This window comes from Manis pentadactyla, chromosome 11, assembly GCF_030020395.1.
Source record: "Manis pentadactyla isolate mManPen7 chromosome 11, mManPen7.hap1, whole genome shotgun sequence".
Taxonomy (NCBI): Eukaryota; Metazoa; Chordata; class Mammalia; order Pholidota; family Manidae; genus Manis; species Manis pentadactyla.
The window spans coordinates 90,710,977-90,727,872 of NC_080029.1; the positions used below are offsets into that span (position 1 = coordinate 90,710,977).

General features: G+C 37.2%; 1 long non-coding RNA gene across 1 annotated transcript; it reads left to right on the forward strand.

The window, feature by feature from the left end:
* Window positions 1-391: 391 nt before the first annotated feature.
* Window positions 392-16,615, forward strand: LOC118931366 (uncharacterized). The gene is made up of 3 exons (XR_005032347.2): window positions 392-541; window positions 2,027-2,107; window positions 8,991-16,615. It is a non-coding gene; the product is annotated as an uncharacterized LOC118931366 (long non-coding RNA).
* The last annotated feature ends 281 nt before the right edge of the window (window positions 16,616-16,896 follow it).

Here is a 16,896-nt window from a genome sequence, read left to right on the forward strand (position 1 = left end):
CTGACTACATCTATGGTCCCTGTCTCACTAATTGCTGTGTTATGCCCAGGATTAAAAACTTCTGGGTCTGAGAATGAAATTTGTGGTAGTATATTTTCACCTATACTTAAACTATACTACTACTAATCGCTTAAAATAATCGTGGGACTAGTCAGACTATTTTACCTCGAAGTGACACTGTTTCTATGCGAAAATAATTTTACATTCCCAACAAATGAATTAACAAAAGCGTATTTCCCTGTTAGGAACCCCGAGACACAATCTGACAAAAACAAGGACAGAAAGAGTGGGGCGGTGCTATTGATTGACGTACATTCCAACCAACCTATAACGATAATACAGTGCGGCTACGCACGCCGTTATCCAATCAGCACTCAGCAACAGCAGTGGTGGCGGGACTTGTGGAAACGGCCGCCGCAGGGTTGGCGGACTTGGGAAGGAGCAAAGATGGCGCCGTGAGGTACCCTGCTGCTAGCTGGCCTTTGGGGCCGGGGCCAGCTCGGCCCCCGGGCGGTCGAGTGCTCTTGATGGCTGATGCGAGGTAAGCTGAGAAAGCCAAAGACTCGGGAACAAGCGGGAGGTGGCGCCGCTAACCTGACCGGGGTATGGGAGCGCCCAGAGCCTGTCCGCCACCCGCGAGGCCTCGGCTGGGCGCGGTTTCCTTGCGAGCTGCCCCAGGGCTGCCGCCCTCGCCTTCCGGGGTGTCTGGCCTCGCCGCTCCGTCCTAGACCCGCCACTGCCCTTCTCAGTGTCTTGCCTTTGGCTGTCCTTGTGCTTTCGGCTTGTTCCCCGGTGATTGCCCCTACGCTGGTGTGTATCTGGCAGCTGCTGTATCGGCCATAGGTTTATTTTCTGAAAAATATCTTTATTGATTTATTTCTACTTCTTGTCTCACGGCTTCGTGCCCACGGTTTTGCCTGAGGTTGCTCAAATTGAAGGTTATTGCGGCCCTAAGTATTAGTGTACCTGGTCCGTTGACCTTGAGATTTGGTGTACCAGGTTCCCCCCGGGATTTTAATACGTACGTGTCTGAATGTGGTGCAGGTTCTCTTACTATCTTCGCTGTATCCATTCATTCGTTCCCATTCCCAATTTACAAACTTCTAAGATCTGAGTAAGCAGCTTTGTCCTTGTATGACCCGGTAATTGCCTAATGGCGCATTAATCTGGGCTGACTCCCGGTCTCGGTAGAATTTACTGTTGTTTTCCAGAACTAAAGGAGTCAGTGTACAATTTTTAAAAATCTTTTTGTAGAGAATGAGAAGTCTAGAACGTAATTTGTGTAATGTGGGGTTGCAAAGTATAATACTGTCAGCATTTGTATTCGGTTTTTATTTAACTTCATGGGGTATTTTTTCTGTAATGTGAATTGCTGTAACCCCTCATTTGATCTTTCAGTTAAATTCTGGGAAAGGTTCCCTTTGTGATGTTTCTGAGTTGAAGCTTATATAAAGCTGGCACCTCAGTTGGGTCCAGTTCAAATGACATGTCATAATACAAGTGAATGTTACTAGTATGTTCTCTGCTGGCCCTGGATTTAGCAGAGCTGAAAATAGCAGGTAAATAAACACTTGTACCTAAGACCTTTCTGATGCTTTTGTCGGGAGTAGTTTTTTTTTTTTTTTTCATTTTGTCCGAAAGAAGAAAGAAGATATGGTGCAAAGGAAAGGAACAGAGTATTCTTCCTCCCTACTTACAGAGGGGAGTGGTCATCTATACTAAAGCAAAGGTCTTTTGTGGGGAGAAGAGGGTCTATAACATAATGGGATTCTCAAAGGTAACAATGTTCCATAAGAACTTGAGGACCACTGCTCCAAGAGTTTTGACATCTTTATAAAACTAATACCAGTGCAGGTAGAAGGTAACTTCTTTCTGATTTTTCCTTGAAGAGTTTTTGATAATGATGTTCTTATGATTTTTTTTAGAATAGCTTGGTTCATTTGAGTAATTTTGAATACTAAAGCATATAGTACAAGTGAGGGCTCTGTGCTTACTGTAATATTCTTTTTGTTTTTCCTTATCACAGGAAGAACATTTTCCTTGCCTTTTAGGTGCTTTTATATTCATCTCGAAAAGAAAAAAAAATTCTGAACTCAGGATTCAGCAAGTGAGTAAAAGTGGTTAGTGTTTCCAAAAACTGTTGAAGTGACTCAAAAATTGCTAGATAGAAGTGGAACAATAAGCCATTAACAGAAGATAAACATCAAAAGTGACTACATTTATTTTTAACAAAAGCAATGTATAAAGTATAAAAAAAGAAAAGAAAAACTTGGTCTTCTGCCCAAACCAGTAATTTTCATTGGATAAAGAAAAAATACTGATTTAGTTGAAGGAGATCAAATGATAAAATACAAATATTACTAGGCAATTTGTAGGACATATTCACCAGTGTTAATTATAGGTAAATATTGATATTTAAATCTTATTTCTAAAGCTTTTCAGTACACCTTTAATACTCCTAGGTATGAATTTATTCTGTGCCAAATGCTGGTATCTTCTGAATTTACCACAGAAGTAAAGTAAGTTGTGTGGCCCTAAGAGCAAGCAGTGGTGTGCTTTCCTAATTGGCTGTAACCATATGTGCAAAGTTGGGTTCATACCTACTGTATTAGTTTCCTAGGGCTGCCATTAACAAAATACCACAAACTGGGAGAATTAGAACAAAATTAATTTATTATCGCAGTTTTAGAAATTAGACATCCAAAATCAATCTATTGGCAGAGCCATGCCTCCCTTTGAAAGCACTAAGGAAGGATCTGCTCCAGACCTTTCTTCTAAATTTTGGTAGTTCTTTGGCTTGTGGCAGCATAACTCCAGTCCTCACATAGCATTTTCTCTCTGTGTACAAGTTCCCTCTTTTATAAATAAGAAGACACCACTTAGTTATACTAGATTGGGGGCCCACTCTGCTCCATTATGACCTCATCTTAGCTAATTATATCTACAGAAAATGACTGTTTCCCAATAAGGTTACATTTTGAGGTATTGGGGATTAGGACTTCCACATACAGATTTGGGGAGGACACTGTTTAACCCATAACATCTACTTAGTCATATACCTTGATTGTATTATATGAAAATCAGTGCTTTGAAAACCAACTGCTTTAAAGATTGAAACTCTGTATACCAATTATATATGATACTTAGTATCAGAATCACAGAGACAGAAAGTAGAGTGGTGGTTGCCAGGGACTGCAGCGAGGGGAAATGGGGAGTTACTATTTAATGCATAAAGAGGATCAGTTTTTCAAGATGAAAGTTATGGAGATGGATGGTGGTAGTGCTTGCACAGCAATGTAAATGTGCACTATGAATGAATGAATACCACTGAATTGAGGACTTAAAAAGGGTTAGGATGATAAAGTTTACATGTATTTTACTACAATATAACAAAAACTTAAGGGATATAATAAGCTACAACTACACTGATGGTCCCTGACTTAATTATGGTTCAACCTCTGGTTTTTTTACTGTGCAGTGGTGATAAGCAGTATGCATTCAGTAGAACCTCTACTTTGAATTTTGATCTTTTCTAGGGCTAGCAAAATGTACCATACTGTCTCATGATGCTGGGTAGTGTAGCAAGCCGCAGGGCCAGTCAGCCTCACGATCACAAGGGTAAACAACCAGTAAGCTTAAAATCATTCTGTATCCATACAGCCATTCTGTTTTCCACTTTCAGTAGTCTTCACTAAGTTACATGAGATGTTCAACACTTCATTGTAAAATAGTTTTTTTGTTAGATGATTTTGCCCAACTATAGGGTAATGGTAGTGTTCTGAGCATAGTTAAGGTAGGCTAGGCTAAACTGTGATGTTCAGTAGGTTAGGTATATTAAATTCATTTCAACTTAGTGATATTTTCAAATTAAGATGAATTTATGGGGATATAACCCCATGGTAACTTGAAGAAGATCTGCGTGTATGTTTCAGTATGAAGAAAAGGAGTAAAAAAGGATGGGGTAATATGCCCCTTAGGTGACAGAGACTTTATTATATGCCTTTAGAAAGGAGGCTTTGTTGCTTGGATTTAGAATCTTATGTCCAGTTGGACAGTAATAGAAATTTGACATGAGTATAGCAATTTTGATAGCAGTCTAAAATATCCTTCTGTAGGGAGATGATGTAAATAAATGTAGGTGCTTCTGTACTTTCAAGGTAGCTTGAATTATGGTACAGAATGATCTCTAATATACATTAAAGGAAAAAGGAAGGTGCTGAATAAGGTGTATAGTGTGTTTTCATTGTGGGGAGGAAATAAAAACTACTTAGATGTTATGTAGCCAAAGAATTTCGAAAAGTTTATTCAAGAAACACTGTATACCCTATTTTATTTTTTCCTGTTATGTGCATTTGATACCTGTTCAAGTAAATAATTTAGAATTTTCAAAGAAAGGAAGCACTCAATATTTGATAAATAACCACAAAGTTAAATGTTTGCAGGCAGTGATTTTACATTTGTTTATCCCTGTCTGGGGGCAGAAACTGTTGAACAACCAGCACTTTTTTTTTTATTAAGGTATCATTGATACACAATCTTATGAAGGTTTCACATGAGCAACATTGTGGTTACTACATTCACCCATATTACCAAGTCCCCCCCACATCCCATTGCAGTGACTGTCGGTCAGCATAGTAAGATGCTATAGAGTCACTACTTGTCTTCTCTGTCCAGCACTGTTTTTTTTATTTTGGTATCATTAATCTACAATTACATGAAGAACATTATGTTTACTAGACTCCCCCCTTCACCAAGTCCCCCCCACAAACCCCACTACAGTCACTGTCCATCAGTGTAGTAAGATGCTGTAGAATCACTACTTGTCTTCTCTGTGTTGCACAGCCCTCCCCGTCCCCACCCCCACATTACACATGCTAATCGTAATGCCCCCTTTCTTTTTCCCTGCCCTTATCCCTCCCTTCCCACCCATCCTCCTCAGTCCCTATCCCTTTCGTAACTGTTAGTCCATTCTTGGGTTCTGTGATTGTGCTGCTGTTTTGCTCCTTCAGTTTTTCTTTGTTCTTACACTCCACATATAAGTGAAATCATTTGGTACTTGTCTCTCTCCGCCTGGCTTATTTCACTGAGCATAATAACCTCTAGCTCCATCCGTGTTGTTGCAAATGATAGGATCTATTTTTTTCTTATGGCTGAGTAATATTCCATTGTGTATATGTACCACATCTTCTTTATCCATTCATCTCCTGATGGACATTTAGGTTGCTTCCATATCTTGGCTATTGTAAATAGTACAGCGATAAACATAGGGGTGCATCTGTCTCTTTCAAACTGGAGTGCTGCATCTTAGGGTAAATTCCTAGAAGTGGAATTCCTGGGTCAAATGGTATTTCTATTTTGAGCTTTTTGAGGAACCTCCATACTGCTTTCCACAATGGTTGAACTAATTTACATTCCCACCAGCAGTGTAGGAGAGAGTTCCCCTTTCTCCACAACCTCACCAACATATGTTGTTGTTTGTCTTTTCTATGATGGCGATCCTTACTGGTGTGAGGTGATATCTCATTGTGGTTTTAATTTGCATTTCTCTGATGACAAGCGATGTGGAGCATCTTTTCAGGTGTCTGTTGGCCATCTGAATTTCTTCTTTAGAGAACTGTCTATTCAGCTCCTCTGCCCATTTTTTAATTGGATTATTTGCTTTTTGTTTGTTGAGGTGTGTGAGCTCTTTATATATTTTGGATGTCAACCCTTTATCGGATCTGTCATTTATGAATATATTCTCCCATACTGTAGGATACCTTTTTGTTCTATTGATGGTGTCCTCTGCTGTACAGAAGCTTTTTAGCTTGATATAGTCCCACTTGTTCATTTTTGCTTTTGTTTCCCTTGCCCGGGGAGATATGTTCATGAAGAAGTCACTCATGCTTATGTCCATGAGATTTTTGCCTGTGTTTTTTTCTAAGAGTTTTATGGTTTCATCACTTATATTCAGGTCTTTGATCCATTTCGAATTTACTTTTGTGTATGGGGTTAGACAGTGATCCAGTTTCATTCTCTTACATGTAGCTATCCAGTTTTGCCAGCACCATCTGTTGAAGAGACTGTCATTTCCCTTCCTCATTGTATGTCCATGGCTCCTTTATCATATATTAATTGGCCATATATGTTTGGGTTAATGTCTGGAGTCTCTAGTCTGTTCCACTGGTCTGTGGCTCTGTTCTTGTGCCAGTACCAAATTGTCCTGATTACTGTGGCTTTGTAGTAGAGCTTGAAGTTGGGGAGTGAGATCCCCCCCCATTTTATTCTTCCTTCTCAGGATTGCTTTGGCTGTTCGGGGTCTTTGGTGGTTCCATATGAATTTTTGAACTATTTGTTCCAGTTCATTGAAGAATGCTGTTGGTAATTTGATAGGGATTGCATTGAATCTGTATATTGCTTTGGGCAGGATGGCCATTTTGATGATATTAATTCTTCCTAGCCAGGAGCATGGGATGAGTTTCCATTTGTTAGTGTCCTCTTTAATTTCTCTTAAGAGTGTCTGTCGTTTTCAGGGTATAGGTCTTTCACTTCCTTGGTTAGGTTTAGAGGGTATTAGAAAAGAGTGTGACTATCAGAAGGCAGCAATAACTGAGGACCATCTTTGAAGCTGACTACCACACAAAGTCTTTTGACTCAGACCTCAGTAGCCCAACTACTACTTTGAATATTCCTTTTCTCCCTTTCCATCCTCCCAGTAAGTCCGTTTTTTAATACAAAGTTACTTTGTATAATCCGTAGCACTAAAGAAATGAGTTCAGAGATCCAGAAGTGCCTGGAAAGGCACCAGCTTTACAGTAAGTTATGTAGATCAAAGTATAGTTGTCGTTTCCTCATGCAACTCTAGAACCATGTCTATTTAAATTTTAACTCATGTTGACTTATTGTACTTAAGAGCCCTGCTATTTATTCAATTATTCAACAAATTTTTATTAAGTGTTTGCCATGGGTCACACACTATTCTTGGTTCTTGGGATTCATTGGTGAATGAAATAGATTCCTTCTTGGTGGAGCTTACATTTTAGACAAGACAGGAAATGAGAAACTAGTAAGTACCTTATGTAGTAGGTTAGATAGTATTACATTCTGTGAATGAAAGGAGAAGTACAGCAGGGTAGAGGTGAATGGTGGGAGTGTATCTGTTGGTTGGATGGGGACAATAAAATCATAAGTAGCAGCTTGGAGTAGGCTTCACTGAGAAAATGACATTTGAGTTAAGACTTGGAGGTGAGAGGATTAGCTATGCAGATACATGGGGTCCAAGTCTTCTAACAAAGGGACAGCCAATACAAAGGCTGTAATGTAGGAGCATGCCTGACATGCTGGGAAGAGAAAGCAGTTCAGTGTGGTTGGAGCCCAGGATGACAAGGAAGACAAGAGTTGGGGTCAAAAGAGATACCGTGGAAGGTGTGGGTGTAGATACTATGGGGGGCTGTAAGTTGTGGTCAGAACTTTGGTTTTTATACTAAACTACTCTTCATTCAGTTTTCAAAAGGATCCTACAATTTGTGATATATATACACTTGTCTGTGTTTAAAGTGTATCAAATTTGAGTAGTCATGTTTGAGATATGAAATCAGGTATTTTGAAAAGAATACAAGGTTATGATAGTCCAGCATTATTGCCCCATACTAAGATACAGATTGTTTGGGAGACGATGTTTATATATGATAAGTATATGCATTTTTATTAGTTGGTTTTGCTGAAGGAAATTGTTTTTAAAAGAATCTAGACAAGTTCCTAATTAAGAAAAGGTGCTCTTTCTAAAGGATTCTTTGGTGCTTGTTTAGTTTATATAGAATTCTTTTAGCATATTTACTTATAGGAAGAACTATCTTGTATCTTTTATCCCTCTAAACATTACCGCCAGTTATCTTGCCATTATAATTGAGCCACAGAACAGTCTAGTGGCTAATGCAAGCTTTGAATTAGCCTAGGTAAGTTTATGTACTGAAACAGCTCTGCTGCCCACAGGAACTCTGTCTTATTATCAACCAGAAGAGTTTATTCAGGTTCATTTTAGAGTTAAGGTATTAGTATATGTGCCATAACTAAAAATGGAGGGCTAGGAAGACTAGTTAGCCAATCAGTATTGGCCATTTTTGTAAGCTGAAGTAATTTATTTAAGCTTTTGATATACATCTGTGATTTTTAATTTTTTATTGTAAAACACATATAATTTATCATTTTAACCACTTTTAAGTGTACAATAAATATTAAATATATTTACATTGTTGTACAACCATTACCACAATTGATTTCCAGAATTTATTCATTATCCCAAATACAAACTCAGTACCCATTATTCAGTAACTCCCCCACTCCCTGCAGCCCCTAGTAACTTCTCTTATACTTTCTGTCTCCATGAATTCATGTTAAGTGGAATTATACACTGTTTGCCCTTTTTTTGTTTGATTTACTTCTGCAAATATTTGCAATTTAACAAGTGTTTTATGTTTAGCAGCAGTGTACTACTGAAGTTTTTACCTGTTTGCATTTGGTGATTCTGGTACAGCACACATTGTTTTACTTAGGGTTATACTTCACAAAATGTTTACTGTTCCCTGTTTGTCTTATGAGTTAAAGGTATTTGAAAGTATGATGACATATATGGTTTTGAATATTAAGTATTTAAACATAAGATTTGGAGTACATACTGCTTTTAAACATGTGTTTTATGTAGAATCATTTTATGCCTGTAAAAACTTGAAGTACATTACTCCATTTGTGTAAGAGAATGATGTATGTATTTCATGTTACATAATACGAGTTTTCATATAAATCTCATTTTTCTGTATCATGCGTATGTATTTTTTTCCTAGCTACTGCTTTGGCTTTTTGATGACTATACTGAATTTGTGTTATGGTTCCATGTTTTATTTAGACACGTGTAATTCAAAACATTTTCTTTGTGTTTTTAAGTATTTTTGTAAGTTAGCTTGCACAAGTCCTTGTCTTAATCTTTCTGTTTTTAATTTATTTTGTATTTCCAGGTATTGTATGTTGTCTCCTGGACTGGATAGTCCTGCTTCTTTTATCTGGCCACTTTCCCTATTCTTGAAATCTGGTTATCTTCTCTACACTTCACCTCCACGACTCGGAGTAGAGAAGGCCACTTTTCTTTCTGTTGCACCTCAGATTGAGCAGAGAAGCTCGTAGGGTACAGTCATGCTGCTGACTTCTCTAAGAAGAAAGAAGCAACCGACACATCTTCTGCTGTTTGCTTAAGTATAAAGAAATTATTTGGCAAGATGAATGCTGATTTCTAATTTGAAACAGATTCTTGGATGGTGGTATTTGTGAATTCTTTGCCTCTTGTTCCAAACAAGAAGAGTAAATAAATAGCAAGTATGGATGACATCAGGGTTTTTTTTTAATGTCTTCCAGTTTTAACCGCCTTCATGAGAAGCACAGTTGAGACTGCAGCAGTAAATTCCAAATATGTGTTGTAATTTGAAGTGAAAAAGATGGTAAAAAATTACATATGTATCTAAATGGTGGCTTGTCCTGTGACATAGATTTATTGGATAAGAACAAAGTTTGGATTTTGCAATAAAACCTTTGGTGTGATAAAGAAGCATAAAGACAAGATAGCACAAGATTAATTCCATGTGAATAAACCAGAGTCTCTATATAAATACACATTTTTACATGTATAAAACCACATTTTTGAATGAGAAAAGGAATTTTTCTCTTAGAGAAGAAGGATGCTGACTTTTCTCAGAAGTCTTTGGACATTTTGAGGCCCTTTTTTTTTTTAATGCTTTTTCTTTTTTCTAAGGAAGGACCACATTGTGCAGATGCTAAACCCTGTGAATGCATGCTTTGGTTTAGTGAAAGATGGGTAAAAGGAAACATAACAGTTTTGAATCCAGTGAAGGAACCCTGATCACCTCCGTATGATGAGAGACTGCTGTATTACAAATCACTTCATTCTTTTTTGTGGAGTCTTATGTAGTAATGAGACTTGGTTTTCTATGCTGCTGAAGCTGAGAGAAAGTGACATACGGGGTTTTTCTGTTCAGAAGATGGGATAGACCCTCCAGTGTGACCTACCTTCAACTTTGGACATGGAGGAATGGGGAGAAAAGTGAGAAAGGTTTCCACGTAACTCCTTTTTCTCCTGAGAAAAAGAAGTAAATATGCCTATGCAGTTCTACAGTGTTTTATATATCTATAGCTCCATTTTTTGTAAGGGCATAAATAATTCTCTCCTTTGACTCAAAGTGGGTACTTGGATGTTGGTTTATTTTTCAAAGCAATAGGTATAATATTAGGCTGAAAAGGCTGGGACTCAGGTAATTTCCCCAGTTAGGAACAGAACTTCTCATCAAAGAATGGGCCTCAGAAGCAATATTCCAAAGTTGTGGTTTGGTCAGTATAAATTTAGAAATTCAGAGTTTAAAAAAACCTCTCAAGAAAAATAGAGTAAGAAATATGAATCTTCATTTCTTTACCTTTAAACTTAACGCTATAGGATGAACAGACTATAGAGTAAAGCTGTCCTTGCTTCCAAATCAACAGAGGACTGGTATATGAATTGTCAAGTCTTTACATAAGAAGAATAAAACCCTTATTTATGAGTCTTTGTGAGTTGAGAAAGAATTGAAAACTTAGATAAAATTAAAAACAAATCATCTTCAATTTCAATGATTTAGGGAGTGCTTTCCCAGGGCCATGCATACCATGATGCCGAAAACTTAGAGCAATTTACCAAAATTTGAGAGTGACAGGAATGGCCAAAAACATGGGAAATGTTGAGCACTCTTAATGATTAAATTCAACAACCAGTTTGAATTGCCATGAGAAATTTTTTGTAAAGTATTTCACATGATATAGATAAAACATAATTTCCTTTAATTGAGAGCAAATAATTGTGTGTGGTAAAGCACAGGAGAAGTAACTTTGGATAAAGGTAACTTAAATATTTCTCTTAAGATCTTCCCAACCATTCTATGATGTTTTCAAGTATTTTGGAATTGTTAAAGATAGCGTGGTCCCTACGTACATGAGTCCCATTGGTATGTTCAGAATATCATGGAGAATTTGTATCTACAGTTCGTCATCCATCTTCCCTGTGTCCTTTTGGCAGCTTGTTAGGTAGAAGCATTTGGTGGGGGATAGACCCTCTACTGTCTGCACCAGTGAAACCATCTGTGGCCCACTTGTTTCTCTACTGTCTGCACCAGTGAAACCATCTTGTTTGAATATGTATGAGACTCAACTTCTCCAGTTGCTTTATACTTTTTCATCTCACAGCTAAGAGAACTCCTGTATAATGCACTCTTCAGGTTGTTCCTGCATCTTCCATGGTTGTCACCAGATTGCAGTTTATAAAATAGATATATTCCAATAGTGCTTGCCTAGTGTTTAATATGTTTAATTACATATTTTTTGCCTGGTCTATTTTAATCCCCTTCTTGATGGCAAAAGCTATAATTCTGGGCAGAACTAGCCTCAGTCTGTAGCTGTGCCTACTTCCTTTCTGTTGCTCATCTATGTTAGCTGGCAGTTTTCCTTTTAAGTAAAAGTTAAACAAAAATGGGATATGTGCAATAGAAATATATATATATATGTATATTTTAATACTTGTGGACAAACGTTACAAGTTGTTTAAGAACAACAAAATCACCAATGTCTTCCATTTTGAGATGTGTATAGTTTTGTAAGCATTTAGTGCTTGGTAGCATATTGTAGTGCCATGTTAGGGGCTAGTGCATGAGCCTAGTAATAATTTTAACTTCAGGATGAATTACTGATAATAACCAATAGTGTAAAAAGTGAAAAATCTAGACATTTTTTTCCCATAAATACCTGAATCCTTGATACTCTAGTCCCTGGGGAAAGGAGGTTAAGGCCAAAAAGACTCATGGATAGAAATGTGGGGTCACAATGTGAACTACTGTTTGAGGATCTTTAAGCTTTTCCATTCCTTTGTTTCTTATGAAATTTCGTATCAAAGTGCAGCCCCATTTCATTATTCTACTTTGCTTTTAATTTGAGGTGAGGTTCTTGTGCTGTTTTCACATTGTATGTCTTCTTGATTTATAATGTTCCCACTCCTTTTGCATCAAGAAATTATGATTTGCATGTTTTACTGAGATACTGTGTTAATTGCTTAAGTGAACACTTTTCTAATCTACAGACCATGTATGTTCCCTGTCTGCAGCATGCTACTTGTTAATGGAAGAACACTGGTTAGTAGTTCAGAGTGTGCTAGATTAACTGTCCTGGGCTTTTCCTGTTTCCAAACTTGCTGAATTGTGTATTGATGGGATTTCAGACCTTTTCATGAGAACTAGAAATGTAGCTTCTTGGAGCCTTCTCAGGGTGCTATGTAATAAGCAACTCTCTTGCTTGGTTACAGTAAGCCATCTCAGACAGCTGTCCCTTTTGTCTGCTTTCCTTGTGAAAATAAAGTTGTTTTGTTTGAAAGTGGAAGATAGCTTTCTGTAGAAAAGAAATTCCTACCTCTAAAAGCTGCCTTTAAGAACTTGGAAATGGCAGTTTTCTGGGGTGATTTTTAAATCTCAGTATTAGGACAGGCCAGGATTTACTGATACAGATTCTACAGTTAGCATGACAGGAAATGCAAAACTTTTAATGTGGTATGTCTCATGTGCAGAAGCAAGCAACAGACCAGGCAGCAGATACCCAAGGACCCAGGTTTAGAATCTCACAGTGTACTTAAAGTAGTCGTATTCTTGGCACAAGTAGTTCAGTGCCTGGGAGAATCCATTTCTGAAAAGCATTTAAATGTTTTTTTTAAATACCTCTGAAAAGGTAATGAATGCAAAAGAGCACACAGTATGCAGGAAGAGATATTTTCTATTGCAAAAAAAAAAAAAAAAAAAGCCATAAAATGAACCAGTAACTTTCAAGAGGTAGAATTTCAGTAGCAATAACTGGTTTGCATGTTAAAGTAAGTTGCATTCACAAGGTTGTACAGTAGAATAAGTAGTATTACTGCTTGAGTTGTAAGTCATACAAAAGGAAAGATGCTAGGTAAAGAGCAGATAAAAAGTACTTTCTTTTAAAACTATGAATGTATATGAATATATCATTGTGTGAGAAATGTCAACTTCTGTGTGAGTTAAAGGTTAAATTTAGACCTTGTTTATTTCCTAAAGCAGAGGATTAAGGCCATTGAATGAAACTTCTAGTGCTTAACTTAACCTGGGAACAAATGCACTATTGATGTGGCTCCATTAAAGCCAGCTTGTGGAGATTTTGCTTATGATATTCTTTTTAGCAACAGGCATTTGTAAAATGGGGAACCTTTTCTTTGTCACCTCATCTTTCTCCATTAGTTTCCTGGGTGCATTTTTAAAGAGGAAAAGTTTGTTGTATGTGTATATTTAGAGCTAAAAACAAACTAAGGACTTGGATAGCTGGCCTTTATGCCTGTGGTTAGTTTAGGGGAGTTAGGATTTAAAGGTGTAAAGCAAAAAGATTGAAGACAGTAGCCAAAGACAGTATGTTGGTTTTTTTAAACGTCGTCTAATGTAGATGTGCTGAGCCCTGTAGCTTGTACTGCTTATTTTAACAAGAACCCAGCAAACTAATTTGTTGATCTGAGGAGTTACACAGCTCTCATGATATAATAGTGGAATAAGGGTGACTTCTTATCCCTTTTACCTCATGTTCATCCTGGCTATTTAGCACCTTGAAGATCCCTAAAAAATTGGGTCTATTTTTTTCCCAGGGAAAAAAACTAAAAGTGAGTGAATCTAAGAAAATAGTGCCTCTTGAATATTTAATTCTTATATGGCTACTCCAAGGATAGGGAGAAGGCTATATTAAATTAATTATAGCTCCTCTTTAAATGTCCTATGCCATCAATTGGTGTTAGAGACATTGGAATAACCAAGCAATATTCAGGCATCTGCATGATAGGACACCACTGCATATTGTGGTGTCAATTAGTTTAGAACAATTAAAGGTTACCCTTAATAGCCACGTTAATAGTTCTGAATGCTAAGATGTGCTACAAGTTTTTGTAGTCTCAGAAAGTATTTCGTTAATTAATTTTCAGTGTTGTGGTCTCATGTTTACTCTTTGTGTACCTGTGATATGCAAAATATGAAGAGACCCTTGGCCTCCAGGAGTTTACATTCTCATGGTGCTGCTGGTGCAAGCAAATTACTCTAGTTTATTCAGAACATTGCTCAGCTATTAACTATACCATATTTGGAAGGATCCCTTGGCCAACAGTTTTCAAAAGCAGAGGGCTATGCTAAATTTCAGGGCATTGATTTTGAGTTTACCTAACAGGTAACAACCTGTGCTGATATTGGCTCTGCTGTTAACTCCTTTTCCCTGGGGAGCTGTGCAGGTATTGCTCATTAATGTGAATCAGGAAAGAAACCATTCTGCCTAAGAGCATCTTCACCATCCCTACACCACCTGTGCTCTTCTGTGCTGCTATAGCTAGTTGTCCATAAATGGACAAGAGAATTACTGCTCCAGAAGACCGTACATCTCTTAATTCCCTTTTTTCCCCCAGTTTTTACATCATTCTCTACCCAGAAGGACCGGGATTTGCAATTAAGCCTTTTATAACTGAATAGTGGTCCTAATTCTAACCTTTTGTGTGACTTTTGTACCTCTGTTCTCAAGCAGCATTGTGATAGATGTGGATCACTTGCCTGCATTTCTAAGCAATGACTTTGCATGTATCCTTGTTATTTCCCCAATTCCTCTGAATCAAGGGGTTTTCTCTGCATGTATATTAAACTGGGTCTGGATGTAAGTGGAAGCAATAGTGGCAGACCCATAACTGATAAAGAGTACTAATATTCTGATGCATGATTGAAAATGTTGAGTGTTATGTGGTTACTGGGAAATATATATATATATGCATTAATACTGAAGCAATAGAGACTCAAGACAATAGCTTGAATTTATTGTTTGAATTATTGGTTTTTATTTTCGAATAAAAGATTATCTTACTTCCATTGAAAATGGGAGCTAGAAGATAAACAGGGGCCACAAGACATTCAAACCGTCAGGAATAAAGCCTAACGGTGCTCACCCTCTAACTTTCCTGGTTCCAGTAGTCCCCATGCATGTATAAAAACAACAAAAGGCACAAACTAAGCATGTTGTGTAAATAAATAAGCTGCTATGGCTATAATAAAGGTGCAGAGTTTCAGAATGGGTAGGAAAGTAGAAAATACTAGTGTGGAATATGTAAAATAGGTATGAGCTTTGACAAGTTTATGTGGCTTAAGTTTGAATCTCTTAAAACTAGTATTTTTGGAAGTGAATAGAGGCAATATGTACACATTTCAGATGTCCCAGGATTTTCAGGTAACTAGGCAACTCTTCTGGATGGTACTGGTATTGACTAGCCATAAAGGATGGCTCAGCAAAGGAGGCCTTTCCATTTGGTGGAAATAGTACTGAAAACATTGACACATCTGTAGTTTGGTTTCTCTTTTGTTACTGTATTATATACTTTTGTTTTAATAGCCAGAGTTTAATACCCTTGCTGTTTTGGGCAGACTGCATATGTTGCCTAAAGCTTTTGATGCCAGGTAAACAGGAGCAAGTTTCCCCTTCCCATTTATTTTCTTACTTGATAAAGAAAACGTCAGTTTATTGTGGTAGCTTAAAACTTTTGAGATGAATGGATTTGAAATAACTGTTGTAAGTATGCGTGATAATGGCAGTACAAATGGAGCTCATTATGTCTGAAAGAGGCCTAATTAGAATACAGAATTAGACTAGATGATTTTTACTAGGCCCCTTCCAGATTTCATGTTCTATGACTGAAAAACTTTTTTTCTAAATTATTTTAACCTCCTTTTCTTTGTTGTGGCATTTCACTCCATATGTCTTGGAATGTTTAACTGGAATGGTAACTTTCCAGCAATTCAGAATTGAATTAGACTTCTAGTCATTGCAGTGTCAGGTCTCCACTCAAATACAGGAAATGAGATGTAGCATCTCATGTTTAAGTTTTCTCTTTGCTACTTACTGATAACGTGTCTGTCAACCAGTGAAACCAATGAAGATTTAAGGACAGTTTCTCTAAACTCTGTCTTGCCATTACTCCATAAAGGCATATTAAAATACTTAATATTAGAAAATCGAGCATCACAGATTTCTCCAGGAACCAATACTCCAAATCTCCTTTAGATTAGAGTAGGTATCTTAATGTTACTGATAATTTTCAAAATGTTTTGTCTCCCTTGGTGATGGTATGCAGTGCCATTAAAATACATTTTTCTCCCAGGGGTAAGAGAGATTCTGGCAATACATTATCATCAGTCCTTAAACACCCATCACTTCTAATTAAAAAGATTCCTATTTGAGTACCTTTCATATTTTATTTACTGTCCTGTAAATAACAGTTGTGGCTCAGTTTTTACTTGCTATTTTACATCTTCTCCATTGCACCACTGGTATATAAGATGTTGAAAGAATTTCATTGAATGTTTATTCCAAGAGGCAGCTTGCTTTTCAATCTATGCATCTTTGGGAGTTTAGAAGAAATTTTATCCTTTGATGTAAAAAGGAACTGCTATAATTGGAGACTCTGCACCTGTGCGTGTGTGTGTATATATAAATATATTTTGTCAATAAAGTAGCATGGGCCGAGAATGCACTGAAATTTCACTTGTTATTTGTTACTTGGAATGGGTAGTTTCGAATAATGCTATAAATCATGGAAATGGGAGCAGCTTATCTGCAGACCTGCTAAGGTAGGCTGCAGACATCAAAGAGAAAAGACAAAAGGACCCAGGTTTCTTAATATACTGAGTTTCTGGTAAAGAAATTGTGACCTAAGTGCAATAATACACTGTGCTGGAAATCCCTATTGGAAATACGGCATTTAAAATGCTTTTACACTTAATATTTAAATGTTGGCTAGGTTAAAGAGGTCCTAATACT